The 14,028-nt window shown below is 46.0% G+C and overlaps 1 long non-coding RNA gene across 1 annotated transcript in view; it reads left to right on the top strand.

Annotated features, from left to right (window-relative positions):
* The window catches only part of LOC102378493, a 32,866-nt gene extending 19,136 nt beyond the window's left edge, over positions 1-13,730 (top strand). Inside the window, exons 4-7 of the long non-coding RNA XR_003091760.1 lie at positions 1,085-1,186; positions 1,419-1,515; positions 10,895-11,150; positions 12,376-13,730. This is a non-coding gene — a long non-coding RNA (uncharacterized LOC102378493). The remainder of the gene's footprint in view (positions 1-1,084; positions 1,187-1,418; positions 1,516-10,894; positions 11,151-12,375) is intronic.
* Positions 13,731-14,028: the final 298 nt, after the last annotated feature.

The following is a 14,028-nucleotide window of genomic DNA, read 5'->3' as shown; positions in this document are numbered from 1 at the left end:
GCAGGTAATGTATTCCTTGGTTTTTGTTAACAACAAGTAGATGTCTGATCTTCCTGCCAAGGCAGCCAGATGAAAATTAAATTTGTGTCTAAGCGGCGCAGAACTTTCAAATAACAGCCACAAAGGCATAGGGCATTTTTCCTTCCCCTCTTATTTCCTTGACTTTCTTTCAAGATAAGCATGTGTGACTTGGCTGTCAGTGCAGCTGTAACTCATCAGTGAAAAGAAATCAGTGCCTAATACATAGAATCAGATATTTCAAGAAGGCAATGGCAAAAAATCACCTTTTCTTTATGTAGATGAATGTGTCTGTTCACAGAATACCGTTTCTATTAGCAAGGTACCGTAAACTTGCTGTCCAGGGTGGGTAGAAAGAGCATGTAAAAATTGAAATCATTACCTAGGTATTGTTAGGATTAAGAGGCTTTTATCAGGACAGACCCTGGAGTCAAGAACTCACAAGTCTGTATCTTTGATGTTGATAAGTGGGAGGTGAAGGAGCTTGAAGCTCAGACTCAGGGGAGCTTCACAACGTGCTCCTGGGCTACGTGGAGCATCTAGCTATCAATACAGTGTTATACACTTCAGGGAAAAGAAGAATAATCAAATACTCCTTGGTATGCATGGCCTCAGCCTGGGAGGGATGCTTTTGTCTTGTTTGTTTGGGTTTTTTGACTGCAGATCTGAGTGGGAGAGAAGGGTTTCAGCTATTTTTAAATAATAATAATAATAATAATAATAATAATAAACAATCAAACCAAAAGCCTTTGGCATATTCAGAGGGTTTTGTACTCAGATTCCTTCACTCTGGTAAATCATACCAGTATTCATCAGGTGAGTTGTTCCTCATTGAACCTAATAACTTTGCTTATTTTCAAATCTTTTACTGCTAGAAAATGTGAAGGTAGCATTGTTTGGCCTTGGCAATTACGTAGCTCAGCGTTCCACGAATGCCTGTTGGCAAACAAGGAACAAAACCAAGTACGAAGTGCCCATTCGGACTATCGAAAGAGCGGCCCCGTACTCCCCACAGCCTGTCAGGGCGGTCACTGGCACCGTATGTTCCAAATCCATGTCTTTCCAGAATTTTAAGAGAACAACTGGAGTGGCATTGTTCTGCATTTGGATATCCTCAGACTGAGCTTATGGCCTCTTGCTTGCAGAAGGGGCAGCAAGCGCGAATCAGGTGGGTGCAATAACTCCTAAAAGCATTTATTGGGTCCCAAGGCACTGGGTAGCATGAAACTCCCTCGGGTATTGTTTGCCAACGAGTAGTCTGATAATAAATGCTCTTCTCCTGCATTTCATTAGGCCGGTACGGTGTACCGTCGCTCAGTATCCTACCAAATCAGCTCACGAGGGGGTGGAGAATCGGGGAAATGTAGCACTGGCGTTGAGCGTCTGATTTTCCTCCCTAGGCTATAATACACGCAGGACAAACGTGGTTTGAAGACACCATCTTTTGATGACGTAGTAGGCTCTGAAGGTGATTCTGGGGCAGCATCTAGGAAAGAGGTATGATAGCGTTTAATAAAATGCGTGAGATGAATAGACCTGATTGGGAAACAGGAGTCCAACCAATGGACAAGAAAATGGCCAAACTGCTGTATATTTTTCAGCTCCTTTTAAAATCTCCTTTTTTCCTAGAGACTTTGTTTCATTTCCCTTCAATTATTTCATTTCTTTTTCATTTCTCGTTTCTCTGGATATTGTTTGAAAAGCTGCTGTTTCGGTTTTGACCTGAAAGGGGGAAAAATGGGTTTGCAATATTTTTATCTTCTTTATGAAGTATAAAGGGGGGCTTGAAAGGTGAGCTTAAAAGTACATCATCTTATTTTATTCCCTGGAAATATCAGAAATGTCAAGCTTGACTTTCATATTTCTATTAAAAAGCTCCTTGTGTTACTGAGAAATGAGGACTGAAAGGCTTTTTTTTAGCCCTTAATTGAGGGGGCAATAATTCTGATGTCTCTTACAAAGAGAGCTTTTCTTCCTAAGTATTTGACTTAACAGGTACAAACAGAAACCACAGGGTTGTAAATCCTCTGAATAAAAATCACTCCCCTCCTTAAACATGGCCTCCTTGCATGGTATCTCTGAAGCCATAAACTCTCCTGTTAGCCAGAGCAGACAAGACCTGTAATGTAAGGTGTCAAAAACAAACAGGAAAAGTTATCTTTAAACAAAACAGCCCAACTTGTTATCCCATTTTTATAACTGGCTAAAAGCGTACAAAGTATTTTTTATGTAGGTCATCTTTAATAGTTTGTATAGCTGCGTTTTTTAACTCTTCTACGTACAGTTGAGAAACTATTCTTTAAATAACTCCAAGTCAGGATGCTTATTCTCAATTTAGCTTTATATTGCTTATCTGTTCTTAAAGGCCATTGTGCCGTCAAAAGGTGTCCTGGGTAAGAGCTTCATCCTGAGAGATACTAAACACCTACAGTGCCACTCGGTAGCTCTCAGGACACGTCTACACCTGACGCCTGTTGCAGGTTTTGCATACAGCAATCTGCAGGTGAGGGCACCGATGGCTTAGCTACTGCAGCTTAGCATTTATTTGCCACTGGGTAAGAGCGAGTACAGGAACAACTGACAAGTGGCAAATAGATTTTTAGAAGAAGGCATGATGGGAGTTTACTACGCATGGATTTTGCTACTGTGCATGTGAGGATTTGATGACAGTGGGGGCTGAGATTTTACGGAACTGCGAGAGATTCAAGTCCGTGAATGTCAACACGTTTTCAGTTGTTTTGAAGAAATAATTAATGCATCCAATTGAATGTTGTGAGCAATAAAAATAGCTCTTGAATGTACAGAAGGCTGTACAAAGTCAAAACCCAGCAACAAACACATCGTTGCATGCAAACACGTTTGTGCTGTCCAGGGCAGAACTGTGCTTACGTTGAGGGGGAAAAAGGTTGCCTATCTTAGAACCATAGGTAAGTAGGTCGGAAAAGGGCATTTATATGTGTGCTCTGGGAGTGGGAAAGGCGCTTTAATTAGAGCAGCTCTAATTAAAGCGCCCAGAGCAGCATGTGTATCCGCGTCCCTGCGCTGACAGATGGCGGCAGGGGTGCTTTTACTAAAGCTCGTTGAACGAGGTGATAGAATTCACTATCCGTTGTAGGGCAGGGATGTCAGCCAGTAGGGCAGAGGTGCTTGACTTCGGAAGGATGACTTCAATGCACTTAGGAAAATAGTGGGAGAAACCCTATGGGAAGAGGGACTGGAGGGGAGGGGAGTTCAGGAAGGGTGGTCGATCCTCAGAGCACGGAAAAGGTCCATTCTTGCATGCAGGAAAGGTGGTAAAGGGGCCGGGAAGCCCTTTTGGCTTACCCGAGGCATCAAGGAGCGCTTAAAAAAAGAAAAAGGAGGCTTACAGATGGTGGAAATAAGGGTAGTCACCAAGGAGGAATACACAAGTATAGCCTGTATTTGTAGGGAGATGATAAGGAAGGCAAGGGCAGCGACCGAGATCAGGTTGGTGATTGAAATCAAGACAATAAGAAGTCCTTCGTTAGGTATACAGGGAGCAGGAAATGTGGGGCCCTTGCAGAGTGGGACGGGAGAGCTGATAGCAGACAGTCAGGAGAAAGCTGAACTTGTTCATGAATACTTTGCGTCGGTGTTCCTGCATACGAACGGTGGTCGCCCGCCTGGTCGGATACTGGACAGATGCATGGGGGGCGATTACCAACCAATGGTCAGTGTTGAACTGGTGAGCAAGCACTTAGAGTGGCCAAATATCTTCAAGTTGGCAGGACCAGATGGACTATACTCGAGAGTGCAGAGGGAATTGGCTGGAGTCATTGCAGGACTGTTGGCGAAGGTATTTGAAGACTTGTGGTGCTCAGGAGAGGTCCCAGAAGACTGGAAAAGGGCCAATGTGGTGCCAATCTTAAGAAGGGGAGGATCCGGGAAACTATAGGCCAGTCAGTTTGACCTTGATACTGGGTAACATTTTGGAAAAAAGTATTAAGATGTCCATTTGTGAGAGTCTGGCAGAAGGCATGATGCTGAAGGATAGCCAGCATGGTTTTGTTGCAGGCAGGTCCTGTCTGACCAACCTCGTCTCCTTCTACGATCAAGTAACAAACTGCTTAGATGTGAGAGATGCAGTTGATGTCATAAAAACGATTTGATATGGTCTCCCATGATGCTTTTATAAAAGAACGGGGGGGTTGTGGGCTGGCAGAGTCCACGGTCAGGTGGGTTGGGAACTGGCTAAGGGGTTGAACCCAGAGAGTGTTAGTGGATGGGTCTGTATCGTCTTGGTGGGAGGTGGCCAGTGGTGTCCCGTGGGGTTCAGTTCTTGGCCCCGTGCTGTTCAACATCTTTATCAATGATTTAGATGAGGATGTGATAACCACGCTGGCCAAGTTTGCAGATGTTACTAAGTTACGGGGAAAAGCGGTCACGCTAGAGGATAGGATCCAAGCGGACCTGGACACACTGGAAAGGTGGGCAGAGCAGAACCAGATGCAGTTCAATATTTGATTTTTGTTTTGTGTGTGCTTTGGCACCACTGAATTATGTTCCCGCTAAATTGCAGCTTCTTTGCACGGTGGAGTTTGCTGCTGCAGAAGAAAACCCCGGTGTAAAAGAATTCCCGCCAATTTGTAGCTTTCTTTGCAATGTGCATTTCTTTTGCATCTGAGAAATGCTCATTGCAAAGAGTTCCGCCATTCGTATTCTAATTTGTGCCCCACCATTGGCCAGTTCTAAATTATTCATACGTGGTGGCTAGCGATTGGCTTGCTAGCCGTATAAAAGGTTTGAGTGGTTTCCGCCCAAGTTGGAGGACTCCACGAACACCAGGAGGAGGAGACTTCACGCTGTGTGAAGGTCTCTAAGCGCTGCAGAGTTTAAACGGACCCACGGAGCTTCTACAACTCCGTGGGAGAGAAATCGAACCCAGCGCATTTAAAGAAGGCAACAGAGGTCTGATCAGCCTCTAGCCTCTCCCCGTCACCGAGCGCAATCCTTGACGTATCCCTCTTCCCTGTGCACAAAAGGATCCACGGAGCCTAGCAAACTTCGTGTGAGTCTATTCAGAGCTCTTTGTCTCGACTACTTTCTTCGGTTGGCGCGACAGGCTCGTGGTTTAGAGCCTCCAACCGGACGGGCTAGAAGAGTGTTCACGGGAAGGAACTCTAGTCCACCTCTCGTCTTTTCTATCTGTAACTGCAACTCAAGCAAGTTTTCCAGCCTACACCGCGACCATCTTCGGTGCAAGTAAACAATCTTTAAATCAACTATTAAGCGTCCGTGCCTAATTCTAGCGTGTCGCCCGTTCTCTCCGACCCCGCATGCCCGGGCTGCTGGCCACAGCCCGCGCAGAGCACAAAAAGGGCCCGGATCGCTCCCAGCCCGCACACGGGTCATGGCTGATCACAGGATGAACACGAGCTGCCAGTGCGACGCTGTAGTCAACAGAGCTAACAGCATCCTGGGATGCATTAGCCAGTGTGTCTCAAGCAGGGTAAGGAAGTGATACTTCCTCTCGACTCGGCACTGGTGAGAGCCCAGCTGCAGTACTGTGTCCAGTTCTGGGCGCCACACGTCAAGGACGACATGGAGGATCTTGAAAGGGTCCAGAGAAAGGCCACACGAATGATTAAGGGCCTGGAGGACAAACCTCATGAAGAAAGGCTAAGGGATCTGGGACTGTTCAGCCTGGGGAAGAGAAGACAGAGGGGGACTTTGTGGCCGTCTATAAATGTGTAAGGGGTGAATATTGGGAGCTGGGAGAAAAACTGTTCACTAGGGTGCACCAGGGGAGGCCAAGGAGCAATGGCTATAAACTGTTAGAGGATGGTTTCAGATTGGATGTAAGGAAGAATGTCTTTACGGTACAGGTGACCCGAATCTGGACTAGACTTCCCAAGGAGGGGGTGCAGTCCCCAACCTTGGACATCTTCAAGAGTAGACTGGACACACACCCTGCTGGGACCATTGATCTCCGCAGTACTCCTGCCCGGAGCAGGGGGTTGGACTCAACGATCTTACGAGGTCCATCCAGCCCTGCATGTCTATGATTCTGTGCTGCCATTTTTCAGCACGGGGATGCTGATACACGTGATGCTGGAGTCTGTGATAGTTACCACACCCCAGCAGACTTGATTACTCGAGTCTGCTCCCATGTGCTGTAATGACAGCATGTCAAACAGCATCACTGCACGTGTATAGGTGCCCAATAAGGGACCTCAGGAGGTCTTTGGAAGGGACCTCAGGAGGTCTTTTAGTCCACCCCCCTCCTCAAGGCAGGATCATCCTTTCTAAACTATTCCAGCCAAATGTTTGCCTGTTCTTCACTTAACTTCCATTGATGGAAATTATACAGGTTCTCTAAGTAATCAGTTCCAATAATTAATCACCTTCATAACTGGAAAGGCCTTTCTATATGCAGCCTAAATTTCCCTTGTTCCAACAAGAAGTCCATTACTTCTCTTGTCCCCTGTGGAGAAGAGGGTGGTTGTTCATCATCCTTTTCATAACAACTTTCGTTTTTCTGTCTTTGAAAACTTATTGAATCCCTCATCAGTCTTGTCTTTACCAGACTAAATAATGCCAGTTCTTGTACCTCAAGGTTCTGAGACCTGTAATCATTTTTGTTGATCTCTGAGCTTTTCCCAGCTTGTCCACATCTTTCTTAAAGTGGGGTGCTCATAGTTCTCCATGTCAGGCCTCATCGGTGCTGAATAGAGTGGAAGCATTGCTTCTGATTTGCACGAAATCATAGAATCATAGATGACAAGGGCTGGAAGGGACCTCAGGAGGTCACATCTTGTCCAACCCCCTGCTCAGAGCAGGACCAGCCCCAACTACATCATCCCAGCCAAGGCTTTGTCTACCTGCATCTTAGAAACCTCCGAGGATGGAGACTCCCCCGCCTCTCTGGGTAACCTGTCCCAGTGCTTCACCACCCTCCTAGTGAGAGAGTTTTTCCTAATATCCAACTTCAACCTCCCTTGTTGCAGCTTGAGCCCATTGCTCCTTGTCCTGTATCTGCCCCCACTGAGACCAGCCCCGCTCCATCCTCTTTGCAGCCCCCCTGCAGGGAGGTGACGGCTGCTATTCAATCCCCCTCAGTCTTCTCATTTCCAAACTAAATAAACCCAGTTCCCTCCCCCTCTCCTCACCAGTCCTGTCCCCCAGCCCACAACCATTTTCATTGCCCTCCGCTGGACTCTCTCCAATGTGTCCACATCTGTTCTATAGTGAGGCACGCAAAACTGGACACAGGACTCCAGATGTGGCCTCCCCGGTGCTAAATAGCGGGGAAGAATCACTGCCCTCGACCTGCTGGGAACGCTCCTACCAATGCAGCCCAGGATGCCAGTCACCTTCTTGGAAACCAGGGCACACTGCTGGCTCCTGTCCAGCTTATTGTCCACTGTCACCTCCAGGTCTTTGTCTGCAGAGCTGCTGCCCAGCCCGTCACCCCCAGCCTGCACCGGTGCATGGGATTGTTCCATCTTCAGTGCAGGATTTTGCACTTGTCCTTGTTGAACTGCATGAAATTTCTTTTGGTTCAATCTTCCAATTTGCCCAGGTCTCTTGAATCCTAGCACTACCCTCCAGTGTATCTTCTACTCCCCACAGCTTGGTGTCACCTGCACACTTGCTGAGGGTGCACTCCCTCCCCTCTTCCAGGTTGTTGATGAAGATATTGAACAAAACCAGTTCCAGGACCAACCCCTAGGGCATGCCACTTGATACCAGCTGCTAACTAGACGCTGAGCCATTAATTACTACCCGTTGATTCTGATGATCCAGCTAGTTTTCTATCTACTTAACAGTATATTCATCCAACCTGTTCTTCCTTATCTTGATTGCAAGAATGTTGTAGGAGACTTCAAAGGCCTTGCTAAAATCAAGGTATATCACATCCACCTGTCTCCCCGCAGCCACAGAGCCAGTCATCTCATCATAGAAGGCAGTCAGGTTGGTCAGGTGTGACTTGCCCCTGGTGAATGCTCCTCTTAAAACAAGCCAGCAGGCTGTTGGGTTTTTGCTGCATTCTTAGGCTCCTGACTCATTCATCTTACTGTCTGCTATAACCCCTGAGCCTCTGTCTGCAGTTCTGCAGCTTAGCCCATTCGGTATTTGTGCATTTGGTTGTTCTGTCTTTAAGTGCAATAATTTTACACTTGTCCTCACTGAATTTCATCTCATTCATTTCAGGCCATTTTTCCCCCAAATAACCAGCATTTTTAATCCTAATTCATTCCTCTAAAGCATCTGCTATCCCACCCAGCTTGGTGTCATCTGCAGATTTACTTAAGTATCAGCTTGGTTTTAGCCTTCAGGTCATTAAGGGGGATTTCGAACAGTTCTGGATTGGGAATAGGGAGATCCCATTTGATGCGTGGGGTCTGGAATGGTGGTAACAAATGGTGAAGGGTTTTCACCAGAAGACATGGCTATCAGAGGGAGGGCTACAGGGCACCCATAGGTTGCTGTGGAGTTCATGACCATGGCCCCACCATGTTCTACAGGAGCCTTTGTCTCTTTCTCATTCCCTTTGGCTGCACGTGTTGAGGTCCTATGCAGTTGCCTACCCTCTCTGTCTCTCTGTTTTGCCATGCTTTAGGAAACTTTCCCTTGCTCTTCCATCTTTTTTATCCTGTGCTATGAAGCAGACAGTTCTTTAAATGGATCTGTTCCTCTACCATAGCTTGGTTAAGCAGTTGCTCCATGTTAACAGCTTTGTCTGTGATTGTCACAACATGTCAGTCGAAAGAAAAAGAGAAAAAGGACAACCAGCGATTGTCCAGATTGAAGTGTCTATGACATCAGCAACAAAGTGTTTTTTTCTCTTTTCATTTTAGACTTCCATGCCCAGAGGTTCTTCCCAGTCTCTAGAGATGGTCAGATGGCTTTTTAAACTTCTAACTTGTGAATAAAGAGTGTGGTTGTGGCTGTCGTGACAAATTGGGTTTAAGGTATTAATAAATACCTGGACACCTACAGAAGCTTTTGCTGGGATGTGGGTGCAGGAGAGGCAGCAGAGGCAGGTTAGTAATTGCAGCCCTGTGGGCTGTCCTTAAGCTGTGTCTTCCAAAGCCAAAGGAGGATTCGGTTCCAAAAGTCAGCGAGCAAGTCCAGGAACTACACCATGTCACTGTTTGCCAACGTGTTGTCCACAGCCTCAGTGAAGAACAGGAAGTGCAAACTGTAAAGATAGTGTTGCAAGGCGACACACTCTTCAGGCCAAAACTACCTTTTACTTTAGTTCTCTTTTCTTAATACTCATGGCTCAGGTGCACAGCAAAATAGGTAGAATTCTGCAGTAGCCCAAAGTATGTGTGTCTGAGGAGGGAAGTAGGGGGCGTAAATCTCCCACATTTGTTTAAATGTTTGCATGGGGTGACTTGGACAATTCTCTTTGCAATGCCTTATGTTTGGGACCAACTGGCTAAGCAGCAGCTCTGCAGAAAAGGACCTGGGGTTACAGTGGACAGTCAGATGGCTATGAATCAGCAGTGTGCCCTTGTTGCCAAGAAGGCTAATGGTATACTGGGCTGCATTGGTAGGAGCATTGCCAGCAGGTCGAGGGCAGTGATTCTTGCGCACCCCACTACAGAAAGGATGTGGACACATTGGAGAGACTCCAGTGGCGGGCAGTGAAAATGGTTGTGGGCTGGGGGACAGGATTTCTGAGGACAGGCTGAGGGAACTGAGTTTATTTAATCTGGAAAAGAGAAGACCGAGGAGGATTGAATAGCAGCCTTCACCTCCCTGCAGGGGGGCTGCAAAGAGGATGGAGCTGGGCTGGTCTCAGTGGGGGCAGACGACAGGACAAGGAGCAATGGGCTCAAGCTGCAGCAAGGGAAGTTGAGGTTGGATATTAGGAAAAACTCTGTCATGAGGACTGTAGTAAAGCACTGGGATGGGTTACCCAGAGAGGTGGCGGAGTCTCCATCCTTGGAGGTTTCTAAGACCCAGCTCAACAAAGCCTTGTCTGTGATGATGTAGTTGGGGCTGGTCCTGCTTGGAGCAGGGGACTGGACTGGATCTGACCTCCTGAGCTCCCTTCAACCCTTGTTTTCTATGATGTATTATCTTTGATTCTATGTCGGCTCAAAGCTGAGAGCATTTGTAAAACCATGATCCAGGAAAATGATTCTAGTAGTTTTCCTTTTCTACAGCAAAAAGGTCATTTCTTCAAATCATTTCCCTCTTTTTTTGTAACCCTTGTCATGCTTTCATTTTATGTAGAAGAAGGGCTCAGAGGGGGGTAGCTGATCAGGTGGGAGGCAGAGCACTAAATACCACATTACAGGAGAACAGGGCAGGACGCAGAAAGCAGCCAGTTTTTAAGGCATGAAGAGATGGAGAGCTTTTGCATGTTCCTGTATGGCTGCCATTTTGAGCATGGGGTTGGAAGGGTAGATCAGAACGGTGGCAGTTCCCAGCAGTAGGTTGTTTAAATCTCCCAATCCAGCTACACTGCGATATATCATGCAATATTTACTAAAAGAAATATTTTCAGATTTGAGTCTGCCCCTGATTTAATTTAATTTAATCCTGGCAGTGACTTGGAGGACTTCTGGTCCTGCCTTGGAGTTCGCTGGGTGAACTCCTAGATTTTGGGATCCATTTCTTGTCTACAACACAATTGATATCATTGGGGGTGTTATAAATGGTGTCCACAAAATCCAAGGGTTGAGTTGTAGGTTCTCTAGCAAACATATGGTCCAACTCCTCTCAGCAGCTGCAGATCCTGTGGTGTCTCCCAGGGGCCCCATTATTGTCTTGAACACTCTTACAGCACAGCTGGAGTTCCTTCCCTGTATTTTGGCATTGGCTTGGATTTCAATTGTTCTCTTTTTTTCTGCATCTGTTCTGATAACTGCTTGTGTATCTCTCTGTTACAAATGAGCCTATACGTGCTGAGTAAATGAGGTCCAGGAGCTCTGCAAATAACCCCCACAGAAGCCTGAGACACGACTGCTGAATAATCAGGAGCGTCGCAGAGGTATAAGAACCACACAACGGAGGACCACAACTAGCTACAAGCCAACCTTTAAACGGGGAAGTGATGTCCAGTCAGGATGACCTTAGAGCAGTAGAGGCGCACAGTGAAACGGAAAAGGACAACGCAGGCACCCAGCAAAGCAGTGCAGGATACCAGCGGGGTACTTGGAAAACATGTAACATTTGTTTGGGGAGGGAGATGCAACTCCTCATGCTTTTTTTATGCGTAGACTCATCCCACTTCTTAGTAAATCTGCTTCCACGGTGGATTTAGTAGTGCCAGATGACTTTGTTTGTAGACACAAGACACTTTAATGTGAAATAACTAATTAAACTGCAACAAACTCAAGTATAAACAAGTCCTCAGGGTCAGGGCCTAAGTGTTCTTTTGTCAGAGCTATTTGCTATGACTATCTATCTTAGGTTTTCTGTTTAAAAATAAAACCATAGAATGGTTCATTTTCATAGTTTCATAGTTTCTAGGGTCAGAAAGGACCTGAACAGATCATCAGGTCTGACTCCCTGCCCTGGGCAGGAAGGAGTGCTGGGATCGTAATACCCCAGCCAGATATCTATCCAACCTCCTCTTGAAGACCCCCAAGGTAGACGAGAGCACCACCTCCCTTGGGAGCCCATTCCAGAGCCTGGCAGCCCTAACCGTAAAGTAATGCTTCCTGATAGCCTGAGCCTGAGCCGGCTCTCAATCAATCTGTGGCCATTATTCCTTGTTAGCCCAGGTGGTGCCCGGGGGAACAGAGCCTCACCTATTTTCCGCTGGTCCTGCATGGTGAATTTATAAATCCCCTCTTAGATCCCCTCTCAGTCTTCTCTTGTGAAGGCTGAACAGGTTCAGGTCCCGTAGCCTCTCCTCGTAGGGTCTGCCCTGCTGTCCCCGGATCATGTGAGTGGCCCTCCTCCGGACCCTCTCAGTGCTGTCCACATCCCTCCTTAAGTGCGGCGCCCAGAACTGGACGCAGTACTCCAGCTGCGGCCTGACCAGCGCTGCATAGAGGGGGAGGATCACCTTCCTGGACCTGCTTGTGATGCATCTGTAGATGCACGACAAGGTGCAGTTAGCCTTACTTTTTAACACATTAGTTATTGACACTTTCGGTGGAAATACAAAAGTCAAGTGCAAAATCTTATGGCCATCTTTGATGCTCATTTATTCACAGTTAGTGTACATATTAAGTCTCCATTTGTAAAATGATTGTGTTAAATCCAAGTTCTTTCAGGAATGATATTGATACAAACACCTTTAGATGGGTATAACTACCTCCACATTAGGGGGTTGCACTATATCTGTTTCTGAACCCGTGTAACTGAATCTGTACAAAAACTGTGTGGAGACAAACCTCACTAATTATACTCTTATTAATTATACAGCAGTACAGATATGCGTGGGACTATAAGATATACAGTAATGCACATTCATATCCTGAAGAGCTTCCAGTTAAGAGGAAACAGAAAAGGGATGGGAAAAAAGAGCTCGGGACCAGGAATGTGTTGATAGGAGAACAAACGGTGAAGGAGTCCATGAAAGAAGTGTCTTAAAAAAGAGGTTTGAAAGGGAGCTGGCTGGAGTTTGGTCCAAGTCCCGGGGGTAGTGTGCACTATAGTGAAATGCCCCTGTGGCGTGATATAATGACCAGTCATCGCCAGATGTGGTTGTTTGAAATGCCTTCACATCATCGTCATGGAGTGGTTCTGCTCTCCTTGACTGCGTGAGCTTGGAACTCGGGCACAGCGTTGTCCAACAGGGCTGTCCAAATGCTCTGAGTTGGTACAGAGTTATAGATCACCCTAAATCACCTTTCAAGAAAGCATCCTGAAGAAGAATCTGATCCATCTGCTACCATCTGTAAGTTGGAGCTTGTTCTGATGCCGTGCCCATCACCATCGGAGCTGCGCACCCAGCAGGTGAAGATGGAGAAATTCAGAAGAGTTTGGGATGTCTGTGTTTCGTCTCTGTGTGGCGGTCTTGCTGCTCTCCAGAAGCAAGCAGCATATAAGCAGAAAAATGTCAGAACCCATCTTTGGATGGGGAAGAGGAAACAGTTTAGAAGGTAAAGCCACCCAGGGTGACAAGTAGGTACACTACCCTACCCTATTTTTCTATGATGCTAGCCCTCCAACAACTATTCCATTGGAGACAGGAAAGCTGACTTGCTGACAGTATGCTGAAAGTCAAGCTTTTTCTACTGGGTTGGCAGCTCTATATAATGAGTTTGTTTTACTCTGCCACCATCTATAAGTTGGAAGACTCCAGGTAGAAATTAAGGTGCAAAAGGTAGTTGAAATTGGATGGTCAGTTTAATCTCTGAATGATTCTCATTGCAAAGTAGTTTTCATTCCTTTTCTAAAAAATTCTGCATTTTGACTCAGCTGAAGGACACGTACGTTCAAGTCTTCTTGTTCAACTCATCAGTGAGCAAAAATATAATTTTGAGAGGAAGGCAATAAACTTCCAGAATTTCCCCCCCCCAAAATTTATTCTTTCTTTGACTTCAGTTTTTGGTACTCAAAACCTCTCAGAATAAAGACCTGTCTTATTTCTTATTTTAGGCTCTAATCTCAGATATGCTATTACTGGTAAGAAAAGAAAAGAAAGCAAGTGTGTCAATCAGAAAATGTTAATTTGTTCAAATTGAAATGTTTTGTTAGAATGTGTTGACTTCAACAAAATGTGATGGAAATACTTCAAGATTATTCCAAATTAAAATGAAGTACTCTGCTTCACCTTTGTCAGTTTACTTTGGCTTTTATATTGTAAAATATTTTTTATAATATTATAGTTGATGGGATCCAGTGCACGCTTAAACAATTTGCAGACAACACCGAGTTGGGTGGTGTTGCAGATACTCTAGAGAGCAGGGCTAGGATCCATGATGTGACATGAATAGACTGGAGAAATGGTCCACAGTCAGTCAGATGAGATTTAACAAGGGCAAGTGCAAAGTCCTGTCCTTGGGACAGAATACCCTCATGCACAAATGCAGACTGGCTAGGCTGCAGTACTGCAGAGAAGGACCTGGGGCT

Source organism: Alligator sinensis, unplaced genomic scaffold (assembly GCF_000455745.1).
Source record: "Alligator sinensis unplaced genomic scaffold, ASM45574v1 scaffold1242_1, whole genome shotgun sequence".
NCBI classification, from domain to species: domain Eukaryota; kingdom Metazoa; phylum Chordata; order Crocodylia; family Alligatoridae; genus Alligator; species Alligator sinensis.
The sequence above is the reverse complement of the archived record's forward strand: the minus strand, read 5'-3'. Positions and strand labels throughout refer to the sequence as shown.